The sequence below is a fragment of the Saccostrea cucullata genome, unplaced genomic scaffold, assembly GCF_032062105.1.
Source record: "Saccostrea cucullata isolate Sc308-1 unplaced genomic scaffold, CSIRO_AGI_Scuc_v1 ctg317, whole genome shotgun sequence".
NCBI lineage: Eukaryota > Metazoa > Mollusca > Bivalvia > Ostreida > Ostreidae > Saccostrea > Saccostrea cuccullata.
Genome location: NW_026933753.1, coordinates 210,543 through 224,116, shown reverse-complemented (window position 1 = coordinate 224,116; position 13,574 = coordinate 210,543). Strand labels below are relative to the sequence as shown.

Below are 13,574 nucleotides of genomic sequence, written 5' to 3'. Positions count from 1 at the left end.
TAAAAGTCACAAGTTATGACCAAGATTTAAGTGTAATTTTTTTGGTAAAAGTGGGTCAAACTCCAAGGTCAAGGTCAAATTTGGTGGTACCCTAAGAACTTTTTTTTTTTTACAAGGAATACACCTGTGAAATATGAAATCAAAGCCCCACCGAATCAAAAGTTATGAGCAAGGTTAAAGATTTTGCCGACAAACAGACACACAGACAGACAGACGGACGGACAGGGCAAAAACTATATATCCCCGAATCTTCAATTACGGGGCATAAAAAAAACAGAAGCTAATTGTGATCAATCAATCACATATGTACACACTGTATGACTATCATTATAATAGTTTAACACATAAGTCCTTGCTTAAAATTAATGTGAAATACAGGTATAAAGAAGTTGAATTTTTTATGCCCCTGTAATCAAAGATTCGGGATTATCTTTTATTTGATTGAGAAATGACCAACACTCGATTCGTGAAAAAATTGTTCCTTTTAAGTTACCATGACTAGCTCTGTTAGTATAGTCAATAATTAATCATTGAGACTTTCACAGCTAGAATCTTTGTTAATGACACCTCACCCACAAAGACAATGAAAGCGGGGGTGGGGGGGCAATTCTTTGCTTATTACTTAATTTTTGATCGGACACATATTTCGGCTTTCTCATAGTAAAACATTGATACTGTCATTCTTTTTATAATACATTGTATTGAAGGATACCCATCTTTTATCCGCAACTCCTCCTATACCACTGAATAAAATTTAATTATACAAATGTACAAGTTTTCACAGATTCTTTAGTACGTAATGCTATTGTGCACCTCCTATATATTATACTTTTTATCTGACACATAGTAATTTGGGTCTCCAAAGTCGGAGGCCATAGAGTAAGCCTGTGGAAAATAATGGATAACCTGAACGTTTTTCACAAAGAAAGGAAAATAAATCTCCTAACCCGAAAATCTTAAAGGGGGGGGGGGGTAGGGAGCCATTTTAATTGTTTTCACAACCGAACTTCTTCACACATTACTACATTAGCCTTTCACTAAACATTTTCTGTAGTAATACAATAAAAAATTGGGACTCTCTTCTTTCTCTCTCTTTTTACCAAATCCAAGGGGGGTACTACCCCGTAACCTCCCACCCCTTGGATCCGCCACTGTGCATGCTGTGAGACATATTGGATTCATTAATATTTTATTCAAAGTAAGAGAAATATTTCTTTTTTTAAATTTGTTTAAGTGACATTTGGCAAATTGTGCTTAAAATTCTACATTAATTTATGAGTATTTCATTCGATCCGCCCATCTATTACCTGTCAACGACCTTTACCTAGCCAAACGGAATGTAGGCCAAATTCCTATTTTTACACATTTTTTCAATAACACGCAATCTATTTTTGGGTGGGTATTATTCAATCATTTGGTTGGTGAATTATGGTCACGTGATCTCGAATTTAATGGCGACCATAGAAGAACCTAATAAAATATAGAGCATTGAAAAATAGAAGCAAAAAAGCAGAACTGTTCTGGCAATCGACAGGATTTTCTGTAAGTAAGAGAAATGGTTAATGCATTTTTTCAATCCGTCGTGCGCAGATGGCGGGACATTAAATGTCAAGCCGGTGTAGAAGCGAGGTGTTGTTTATGTTCATGCTTGTTGTGAACTTCTAGTCGGACTGTCTAATGTCTGTCCCACTAGTTCTGAATGATACTCTGTCACAGGTAAATTGTGTGTTTTTAGAAGTAATAGACTTAAAAGTATCCATCGCCTCCTGACTTTTGCTTATTCGATTTTAGACAGGCTGGTTTGGGTAAACATAGGCCCTGTCATTTGTTGTTGTTTACATTTAACATGCCAGACAGGTTGGGACCAATCTCCCAAACTGGGATAGGATATCAACTGGGATAGAATATCCCGAACGATTATAATGACCTTTACGAGCAATAAGTAAATACCCGTGTTTTTTTTAATATAATGGCGACTGGAAAAAAATGATTCCACAAGGTGACCATCTGGCCAGATAAAATTTATCTTTAGTCTTTAGATTCTTATCCCCACCCGCCCCTCTCAAAGTGGTCTGCCCAGTTGTTTCCTTAGTTTGCTTTTTGGGTGTCAAAAGTATTTCCATGTATTTTTATTCACCAAGAACAATATTGAATTTAACAGTACTTGATCATATATAATTCTAATATTTCTCCACTTACTATGCAGGTAAATATTTTATATATACAAATCCATCTGCTTATCATATGTTTGAAAACAAAATTTTTTTATGTTTCAAGTTACATCCATAACAATTTAATTTTGATTCCCATGTGGATCTGTGGGTCTTAATATGAGTGAGATATTGTCAAAGCGACAACAAAAAAAAGAAAAGCATTTGAATTTGACAGAATGTTACAAGTCATTGGAGTTATTACACATGCAGTTGCTTTTGAGTTAGGATGGAAATTATCCATAATTGTATACTGGATTCGATACATTGACTCAGTGGCTCAGTTAAAAATAGAGCAATTCAAGGGGAATTGGAAGTTGCAGGTTGAACTCCGTGTCTTTCTGAACCCCTTCTATTGCCCTTGGGATTTGGGAAGCAGCCCAATACCAGGTTCTAGGACCATAAAAGCTCAGATGATCTTAGTCGCACAATGGAATACTTGGTTAATATGTCAGGCTTCATAGTGTGATGGGACTCCAAAGTTGGATGGTCTGTACCAAACCCTGATGGTTTGACATGACAATTGCGTGGAAAAATAGTTAATGTTTATGACGTTATAGTACTACTGCCCCAAATTGCAATGCAATGTCACGCAAAGAACCAATGATTTTAAATGAATGCAAATTAATATTTTAAAATGCAAGGATATCCTTAATCTCTTGGATGGGTGAGAAACTAACCCTGCTCAGCCTAAAAAATATGTAGCAACTACAAAACCTAGCTATCTTGGATGAATGTGAGACTATAAACTAATTAGTCGAATAGTTGAGAGGACTCTTAAATCTTTTGGGTCAGTGCTCTCCTAAAATCAGTTCAATAATGTGCGAAGACTAACCGTTTTCAGTCAAGTGATGTTCGAGGAATAACCCTAATATATCATTCGTACAAGCAAGGAGTAAAAACAGTGAAATAATATGCCAGAACGAATACCAAATTGATGGCTTTTGAATGCAAGACAATAGCAGCAGAATATTTTGACGTCAGAAAACATTGAATGTTTCTCTGCACCCTGAGATTTTGGCATATCAGACCATCACACTATAGTGAAGCTTGTCTCACAGGAAACAAGCCAATGGGCTTTGGTGAGGCCATCGGGCCTTGGCGTCCGTACTGCCATCAGACCATAGGGGTTTTGTGAGACCATCGGGCCTTGGCGTCCGTACTGCCATCAGACCATAGGGGTTTTGCGAGACCATCAGACTTTGGCGTCACCCGGGACTTTGGATTCTTACAAAAATATGCTGGAAGATTAATTTATAAAAGAAGGCCATGATATCTTTTAGATCCAGGACATATACTGGGGAGGTGAGGGAGGCCCTGTCCACAATCCTCCGTGATGTAAACACAGTATAAAATATTTTTCATTTGATATTTTCCATTTGAAAAAGATGGATCCCCTTCCTTATGTATATACAATGTACTACAATAAAATTGTTTTAGCATACTGTAAACGTATTACATTTGGCTGTGTATTCTATTTAGCACCTTTTGAAGAAGAATCTCCCACTAAATCAAGTATACCCCCTACATCTCTTTTTATATATACATTGTAATCATAAAAAAAGCACATTCAGAAATTATTAATCAATTCTTAGCAATATTCTTGAATAAGCACATCATTGTTCATGGGAAAGCCACTAAAATATGAAGCCAACTGTAGCAAGTAAACATACAGTATACATGCACACAATTGTATGAAATCAGTATGTTGTATGGTTAATTTATACACTGTATTCATGTACTGTATACAGGGTTATTTTCGCCCCGTATTATTTTTGCCCTTTTGAACTTGTGAACAATTTTGCTCCATTTTAAATTCGCCCAGTCAAAGCTCTGTTTAAGAAATTATGAGGTGTAATTAATTCGCCCTGTTTTAAATCCGCCCAATCAAGGAGAGGGCGAAAGGGGCGAAAATAAAACGGGGGCGAAAATTCCCCTGTACACAGTATCCTTTCAGCATTCAAGTTGAACATTTTCATAAAAATCTTACAGTAAATTTTGTAAGAGATCTATTTTGTTAAATATTCATTTATAGATTTTTTTGAGAAATATGCTAAATTCAGACAAATAGTCCATGGAAGCTTTTGTTACATTAAAAGGGGAAAAAAAGAAATCTGAAATCATTTTTGGATTTAACTGTTTTAATGTATTTCATATTAAGTGTGCAGGTTTTTGAACTACATGGGGCTGTCATTAAATTTATAAATAACCCCTTACTGAAAGCAGTTGTAATTTTAATGTCTGGTTTACAATAAAAGCTTTCAACTTTATATGTTAATTTAGAAAGAAATAAAAGTTATTTAAAGAGCAATTAATATACACGCTTGACTGGAAATGTAATGGATACTGCATTATGGGATAGAAATTTCACCTTACTTGACCTAGTTTCTGAAATGCACACATTTTTGCAGAAGATGTAGTGTACTTTTAATTAAGTGATGGCTCGAGATAAAATCGGTAGCTCACCTAAGAGTACTAGGTGGATTTGGTACATTTATAGCTCACATGAGGTTGATTGAGGCAGAATTGGAATGTTAAGCTTACCTGATTGACTCGAGGAGGAATTGGTTCATGTGAAGCTCACCTGAGCAAGGTTTTCATTTGATGACTGCGATGGAGACTTTTACAGTTTTATAATTTAACACCTCAGATGTTGTTTCAATGATATTTGTTTTAGAATTGACACTATTCTGAGTATTCATTGATTTGTAACATATTGGATGAAAATAATATCTCCGTAAAGCCATAGAATAATTGGTTCCAACTGAGACAAATGTGGTAGGCTTCCTTGACAACTAATTCCATAGTGTCAAGATCAGCATATCCTCCACTGGAAAAGTAGGACCCACCACATGAATAGAAGATTCACCAAAAGAAAAGTAGGATCAGCCTCAAGAAAAGAAGGATTCACCACAAGAAGAAAAGGATCAGACACAAAAAAAAATCTCCATACCAAGAAAAGAAGATCTGCAGAAGAAAAGAAGTATCCGCCACAAAAAAAAATGGATCGGCCACTAGAAGAAAATGATCTGTTACAAGAAAAGAATAATCTGTCTTAAGAGAAGAAGGATCCACCAAAAGAATAGAAGATCCACCACAAGAAAAAAAGCATCCATATCAAGAAAAGAAGGATCCATCACAAAAGTAGAAGATGATCACCACAAAAAAAAATTCCTCTCAAGAAAAGAAGGACCCACCACAAGAAAAGTATCTGTCTTTGAGTTGTCTGAGTAGCTTGCCATAAAATTAGAAATATTTCTTGACAGTGTATTCAAAAATATTTCTGATCAGCTCACTCTTGAGAATAAACACTTTTTATCTCATCTGAATACTTGATATTGCGATTACTTAACTTTGTGGAACTCTTTCGTGATGGAGGTAGGAAACGTCTGTTGGATGAGGATAAATGTGCTATTTAATACAATGCAAGGTGGATCATTATAGAATTTATAAGGACAGAGAAGTAAACAATCCTGGTGGAACACCTTGCTATACAATCGCTGAACCAGCCTAATCAATTTTTGACTGGAGCTCATCCTAAAAATGTTACATTTTTAACGATATTTTTAACTAAGTGGACTCTTCTCATTGAATTTTCATTGAAAATCGTCACATTTTAACTGAAGGCTGATTAAATATTCTAAACTTTCCTTTTTTGACAGTCTACTATTTGTAGTTCAATCCTTGGCAATAAATTTTACTTTCGGCATAAAATTGTTCGAATCATTCAATTGTCACTACCTACTGTAAACAAAGTCATGTGCCCCAGAAATCTACAGCTTTCTTGACTCCCTCGCAAAAGAGCGGTAGTAAGTTATATACTGCGGGGTACCAAGAGGTACTTGCGATATTACGTATTGAAGGCTCAAGTGAGCTATTATGATCAAAATTTGTCGATTTTCAGTTTTCCTCAATACAGCATTTTTTTTTAAAAATAAACTTTTGACATTTTCATTTTTTGTGAAACCATTAAGTCAATCTCACCAAACTTAACGCAGAGTATCCTTGGGATAAAGGAATGAACTAAGGCTATACTCCTCTTCCAAGGGGAGATAATAAAGAAGTAGTGAAAATTGAGTAGGCTTATTTAAAAATCTTATCATTATTTAAGAACTTTTGGGGTCAGATAGGATGAAATTTATTTGAAAGCTTCCTTGAAATGTGATCTTTAATATTCATAAGTTCTTTTGTAGAATGGGGCCTGACATTTTCAGGTGATGAAATCAATAAATCTTGCCTCAAACATTACTCTGAGACTTAAGGTGATCTCTCTATCTCTCTCTTTCTCTCTCTCTCCAAGTTTGTCTGCAGTGTGTATGACTGGCCAATAGTCTGTTGACCCAAGATAAAGAGAGGGAAACCCAAGGGTCTTTTAGTTACAGTCTATCATGTAGGAATGTACAATTTATATAATTGTAACATTCTTAAAAAGATATCTGGTTCAAATTTAAACACGAGAACACCGTTTTACTCTTTTTTTACCCAATGCAATCTGCGTTTACGATATTACATAAATATTCTGTGCAGCAATATTTGCCGAGCGGAAATGGCTGTAATGCTGCTAACATTTTATTTGAATAATTTTTTTTTTCTGCGAATTCTCAAGTGTTTCTGCTGGTGGGCATGGTGCATGAATTGGCTGCTTTTGAAACTCTTTGAATCGGCTGCAAAATTCTCTCTCCCGAGGCATAATCTGTTATAATGAATGGAGGCTCTCAGAAAACTCTGTAAATGCATGTAGACACTATTATCTCAGAAAATTCCCCAAACTTAAAGAATGGCTTAATGGCTGCTGTGTGCAATGGCTATTAAGACCTCAGATTGTAAGAGTTTTCAATTTAAAAAAAATTATATGGACTACGTATATAAGTATACTTGTATATCAAAGAAGTGGGCTAAATCATGGGGATGGTGAAATTTTATATCCAATATTAAAAAAAAAGTTTTAATTATTTCTAGAACATATGTAGAAGAGGTGTGAGTTTTAGTTGTAACAAAGAAATCTTTCATAAATGTGGTATTTTGGAATTCTTGTCCATTGAAGTATCATTACAGTTCACACATTCTTAGGTATCATAATCATGATGTTAACAAAATTGTAAAAAAAAGTCTTCGATGCTGTTTATATGTTATGGTAGTATAAAAAATATCCAAGAATGGTTAGCGCCAGGCTTTCGTCATTCACACTTCATATCACAATTAGAGGATAAAGTTATTTATATATTAGTTTTATATACTTTAGACGGCAGCTTATTAGCCTATAATTTATTATTTTTAAGGTTCATCGTTCCCCTCTGTTCAAAGTGAGTTATCTCTCTTTTTAAAGGGTCATTGAACCTTAAAAAATTCATGAAAAATTTAGAAGTTATGGAATCATGTTTAAAAAAATCTGAAAATATGAAGACCTAAAATATTGATGATTTCTTAACAACTGAGGTCAAAGGGTTGTTATTCAGAAATTTGTTCCCATTTGCCATGATTTGTTGATGGTCATGGTTGCCTGGTCATCAGTTAACAAGTTCTTTTCAATTGAATTTCATGCAAATTTTAATTCATGCAAATTTTAATTATAAACTAAAAATTTTTAAGAAGTGGTCGTGGTAGAATTGATTCAGCTGCAACAATACAGTCATTTTTATTTCAATTTAACTTGACTGTGCATGACTAGCATTAAGGTAGTTAGTACATGTATTTAAATAAATACAAGACATCAGAATCCAGTGACAGACCACTTCCTGATTATATCAGAAATCAAAGATATCTATGTAAAATTTTTATTTTGAAATTCAGTGTCATTAAAAATAAAAAAAATAAAATAAACGATGACAAAGTTTGAACCTGTGCAGTTTCCTTTGAAGTTTTATTTTCACTGAGGTAAGCATAAAAGTGAATTATTCCAATAAAAGTTGGACGACACATCATTAAAACCCGTTATTGCTCATGCCGATACCCCGTAATTAAAGGTCGCCTTCATAAGGAAGTAGATGCAAGACATTTAAAGGAATGCTGATCAAAGTCTTTAAAAAAAGCTTCTTGTATGCAATAACCAACTGGCTGTGTTGTAATGTGAGAATTTAGCCATTAATAGTGTCTGTACCAGAGTTTCCATGGAGAAAAATCACTGCCCAGTACCAATATAATCCTTAAGCTTGTTAATTACCTTATTTTCTCTGGATTTTTTTCTGATTATTTACGGGGTTTGATGTAAACCTAATAAATTGACATGGCATTAAAAGTAAAATCAATACCATAATCTTGTACGGACTGCCATTTTTTTTTCCATTTCGCCATCAATATATATCCGAAAACCAAAGCCACTTCCTAGCTCTTTTTTCCTTGATATCTGAAGAGGATTTCATAATGAGGACTAAAATAAAGCAGGATAGAAGTCAAAGCAATTATTTATCTTTTCCCATAGAATCCCTAGAATTTAAAAAAAGCGATTCCGGCGACCAAAGATGTATGTGACTGATATTAAATTGTGCACAGTATCCGCAATTTACGCCGCTTCTCCTGGTTAATTCCATAGAGCTCGGAGCGCTGCGGCTATATTTAGAATTAGATGATCAATCTTAGCCCTTGAATAAGAAACCTGTACAGTGCAGCATTGGGTCTATATATAGACATCTTTAACAATGATGATACAAGAGAGAAAACTGATCAATAGTCGGCTTCAATTAAAAGCCTCTGGCCGCAGCACCAAGCTTAGGTACTGATTCACCACCAGATTTATTCTCTTGCTGGTTTGTTATCCTGTAATTTTTGAGGCACGAGGATTTTTGGGATTAATTTTAAAAAGGTAAGAAAGCCCATCCAAGAGATTGGAGGGGGGGGGGACTTCTATTTTTTTTCCCCCTCCATTTTTAAGGAGCAAGGAAGAGATGAGGAAAATAGATTTGAAATAATTCTAGAATTGGAGAGAAGCAATTTTGTTTTAGGATTCTTATGGCATATTGGAATTGGAAAAATATGGATAATGTAGATTACCTCATATAAATGGAACGGTAATTAGGAAAGAGTACATATTTTACCTGAAGAAGTACTTTGAACTTCAGTGAGGAAAATGCTGCATCATTCCTGTAAATTGATAGCGATGGATAATGGAGAAATTTGACCGAAGAGACAGCAATTATTTAAATCCCAGAGATAATAAAAATAAAACTGATCATTTTGATTTCCTTTTGAATGAATAGCTCCTATTTTCTTTTCACTCATAAGTAGAAATCACTTTTTATTCGCAATTATTTTAATCCGCAAGACAGTGTGCTAAAAAATTTAAAAATAGTATTCCTTAAGATTATATAGAGCAATAACCACAATTCGTGAAAATTTTATCTCGCTAATCAAGTGTCAATGACTATCTCGCGAAAATAAGATGTCACGAAAATTTAGTGATCTACAGTATGCCTTGAAATGCCTTTAAAATAAAGAATATTTATAGGAAAATTGATTTGATCATTTTATAACTTCTGAGGTATTGTTATTTCCTCTTGATACTGATTACTGTAGATGTAAAAAATTTTCGTTGTGATAAAATTTCTTTGATTTGTCATCTAAGAAGGTTTCATGGCCATTTAATTCCATTGTTTTGAAAGTAACCCCATTTGATAAATAGGCCTATAAATATTTTGAGTGGGATTTTAAATTCTGTCGCTAATGGTTATTAACAAAATAAATGAAATTAAATCCCCAATGAATATTTCTGCTTTTACAGTATTTTAAGATTAGCAGGTCCGGAGAATCAAAATATTTACTTTCACGACTTTCTTCTGAAAGACAATGCATCCAATGTAAAATTATGAATTTGAAATTTATATTAAAAAATTTTTCCTTCCGGAAAAAGTTGTAAATTTGTAAAATCTTCTGAAAGACAATGCATCCAATGTAAAATTATGAATTTGAAATTTATAATTAAAAAAATTTTTCCTTGCGGAAAAAGTTGTAAATTTGTATGTGAATGGGAGGCACAACTTGACCTTAGTAATTTTATGACTTACGAATCACAAGTAAATTATCGCTGAGTCTGACTGCTTTAATTATGGTCATACTATGTTTAACACCTTCCCGGGTAGCCCACGCAAGTCTCTAATGGGCAATATCATTTAATTCCCTGTCCGTAATGATCATATTAATCTTAGCCTGTAATGACAGGATGCTTAGATTTGCTGTATGTTACTCAAGGTATAGAAATAGTAAGGCCTGAAGACCATAGACTTAAAATAGACAAGACAAAATTTCAAGGTATACTCAAGGTATAGAAATAGTAAGGCCTCAAGACCATAGACTCGAAGAATAGACAAGACAAAATTTCAAGGTATACTCAAGGTATAGAAATAGAAGGCCTCAAGACCATAGACTCGAAGAATAGACAAGACAAAATTTCAAGGTACAGTTGTATACTCAAGGTTAGAAATAGCAAGGCAAAATTTCAAGGTATACTCAAGGTATAGAAATAGACAAGGCAAAATTCAAGGTATACGCAAGGTATAGATTGAAATAGGAAGCAAAATTTCAAGGGATACTCAAGGTATAGAAATACTAAGGCAGCAAGACCATAGACTGAGAGTAGACAGGGCAAAGTTTCACAATTTTATGATTTTTGAAATGTTTTGAAAGATAAAACATTTTTATCTTGTTTTTTTTTGTATTTAGAAATGATATACAAGATTATGAGGGGTGATCAAAAAGTTTGCGAACTAATCAAATAACTTCCAAAAAAGAAATAAAACAAGGTTTCAATGTTTATTTAAGAAATAAAGTCCGCGTTTTTGTGAATGTTGCAGAATAACCTCCTCAGTCTCAAAATGTTGTTTGAAAGATAAAAGCCGAGGCTTTTATATTTCAAACAACATTTTGAGACTGAGGAGATTATTCTGCATCATTCATGACAACAAGGACTTTATTTCTATTCTACTATGTAGAAGTAAAATACGGCTGATCATTTCTCTATAGAGAAACAAATTGGGTCACCATGCTGCAATAACGCTGTTCCATTTACCACCCGAGTGTAAATTGTTTGTTTACCTGTGAATAGAATGCAGACGATTTGTGCTTTCACCGCATTAAAATTAGCCTTTTATCAATTATAAATATGTTTGTAGCTTAATATATAGATTAATCAATTGGAGTATACAATAATAAAAGAAGTTTCCTTTTCCACCGCTTTATCACTAAAATCACAGAGTTTAAATATGGTGTAGGGAGGTCCATGAAACAGCCCCGCTTAGCTTTTGAAGCCTACATTCATCAGCTACTTTCTGCAATAAACAGTTTTTAAGTTGCAAAAGACAACAAATAGATGTGGTCTAAGTATGTATTTCATTCTTAAGTCAAATATACATTTCAACTGCACAAGTTTGATATGTTTTTCTGATCTGATAATTTTTTGATGACGTTCGTGATTTATTGGAGAATATTTACATTTCCAATAAATTTCCCCTATAATTCTTTAATCTCTGCAATAATCATGCAGTTCATTTTCTTAAAGAAGTGCATCACAATGTAACATCGAATAAGCATGAATATCTTCATTGCAAATCATATGCCGCAGGTAGTCATGACACATGCTAGTGCACACTGTTTTGCTTTAAAAAGCTGACAGATTTTTTTTGGCGTAAATTTATTTCTTGCCATGCAAAAAATTTTATAACATGTATGATCTTTTTGTCACAAATTGTCAAATTTCGGACACAGGATGGGTAGATAAGGGTATCCTTTCCCAGAATGAGCATAAACCACCGGACTGCTTTGTCTTAGATGCATCAGATTTCCAGTGTACTAGATTTATAATGGATGCCTTTTCTTCCATCTTATATTATACGATTAAAGTGGAAAGAAAATGATATTTTCGGGATATGATGATTATTTTATTGTTAAGATATACGTTTTTTTCTAACTTTAACTTGGCTATCTTTCATGACTAACATGACTAAAGACACATCTTACTTTTACTGGGCACCAATCAAGTTCATGGGCAAGCACAATTGACTTGTTTTTAGAGACTTTATAATTTAGTGGATAATTTGTTAATGCAGTAGATTGAGTGAATCAATACATTTAACACAAATTGTCAAATTTCGCCACAGGATGAGGATAATAAGGGTATCCTTTCCCGCCCCTGCCCCTATAAGCGCCACCTTAGGTCTTTTTCAATTGTCAGGAAGTAAGGGCCCCCTGTACAGTGATTAGAATTAAAGAATCATATCAAAACTCTGCCAAAATTTTAAGAAAGTGAAATTAAACTTGTTTATTATCCAATTTCTCGATGGAAAATATATCAATTAGCATAATTTGGGACACATCTTAATTTCACTGGGCAAGAAGTTATGGGCATTATTTTAGTGATTCTTTTTAGAGAATTTATTTTTTTGGAAAATTTTTTGAAGTTAAAGTATGACATTTAATATTTTAATGATACATTTAACAAGAATTGGTCTCCCTTTTTGGAGTTTTCTACATTTGAGGATGAACAGTTTAAATGTTAGGGTAGTGGTGGTGTTTGACCAGTTGATAGGGGACGCTGACTCCTCCAAGGCACCTGATCCCACCCCTGATATCTCCAGGGATCTGTGCTAGTTACACAATTTACAACATTGATTTCCATTATCTTTATTTTTTTTATATCTTCACCTGATTTTCTATTAGTATGAATTTGATGTGCATTGCAAATAAAGACATAAAAGCTGTGCATTAATTTGATGACATTTTACTAATGTGTTTGTATGCATATATATTTTTTTTCTCTTCAGACTGACATGGTAAAGAGCGAGAATTGAACAGAGGCGATGTCTTCCAATAACTACCCATGTAAGTCACTTTTAAATTAAGAGGGCTGGGTGGTCATGGCCATTTTCAGACTATACTGATTTCATTTAGAAGAAGATATACAAAAATGATCAAATTTTAAAACTACAATGTATGAAATTTTTCTTTGCCAAATACTTAAGTTAAGATTTTAGGATATCATATCTTAAAAATTTTGAAAGTAATATCTTATTGTTAATTTGTTGATTCCCCAGCCTCCTTACCTGTCATCCTTTGAAAAAAAAAAGAGAAAATAATATCTATTTACCTATCTGAACTAAACTGAATTAAATCTTTCTTACGTTTTTGAGTACTACATGGTGTCATGCACTTTTATGAAGAAGTGAGAAGTTAATCGAAATTTTTCACAGAAAGGTTTATGATTTTCTTTTACCTATATATAGCTATGTTTTTTGATCTGCAGGTGTGATACTTGCAGAGGGGAATAAAATAAGGAAATAGCCATGTGTAATAAGCCGTAGGGATTTTCAAATGATGAACCATTCCTAAATACCAACCAAACCAAATTTTCACACCTACCTGGTATTTAGTTTCAGCAAA

At 33.7% G+C, this 13,574-nt stretch overlaps 1 long non-coding RNA gene across 1 annotated transcript in view; it reads left to right on the top strand.

Moving 5' to 3' along the window:
* The first annotated feature begins 1,424 nt into the window (after positions 1-1,424).
* The window catches only part of LOC134239251 (uncharacterized), a 32,607-nt gene continuing 20,457 nt past the window's right edge, over positions 1,425-13,574 (top strand). Inside the window, exons 1-2 of the long non-coding RNA XR_009986190.1 lie at positions 1,425-1,542; positions 12,959-13,016. This is a non-coding gene — a long non-coding RNA (uncharacterized LOC134239251). The remainder of the gene's footprint in view (positions 1,543-12,958; positions 13,017-13,574) is intronic.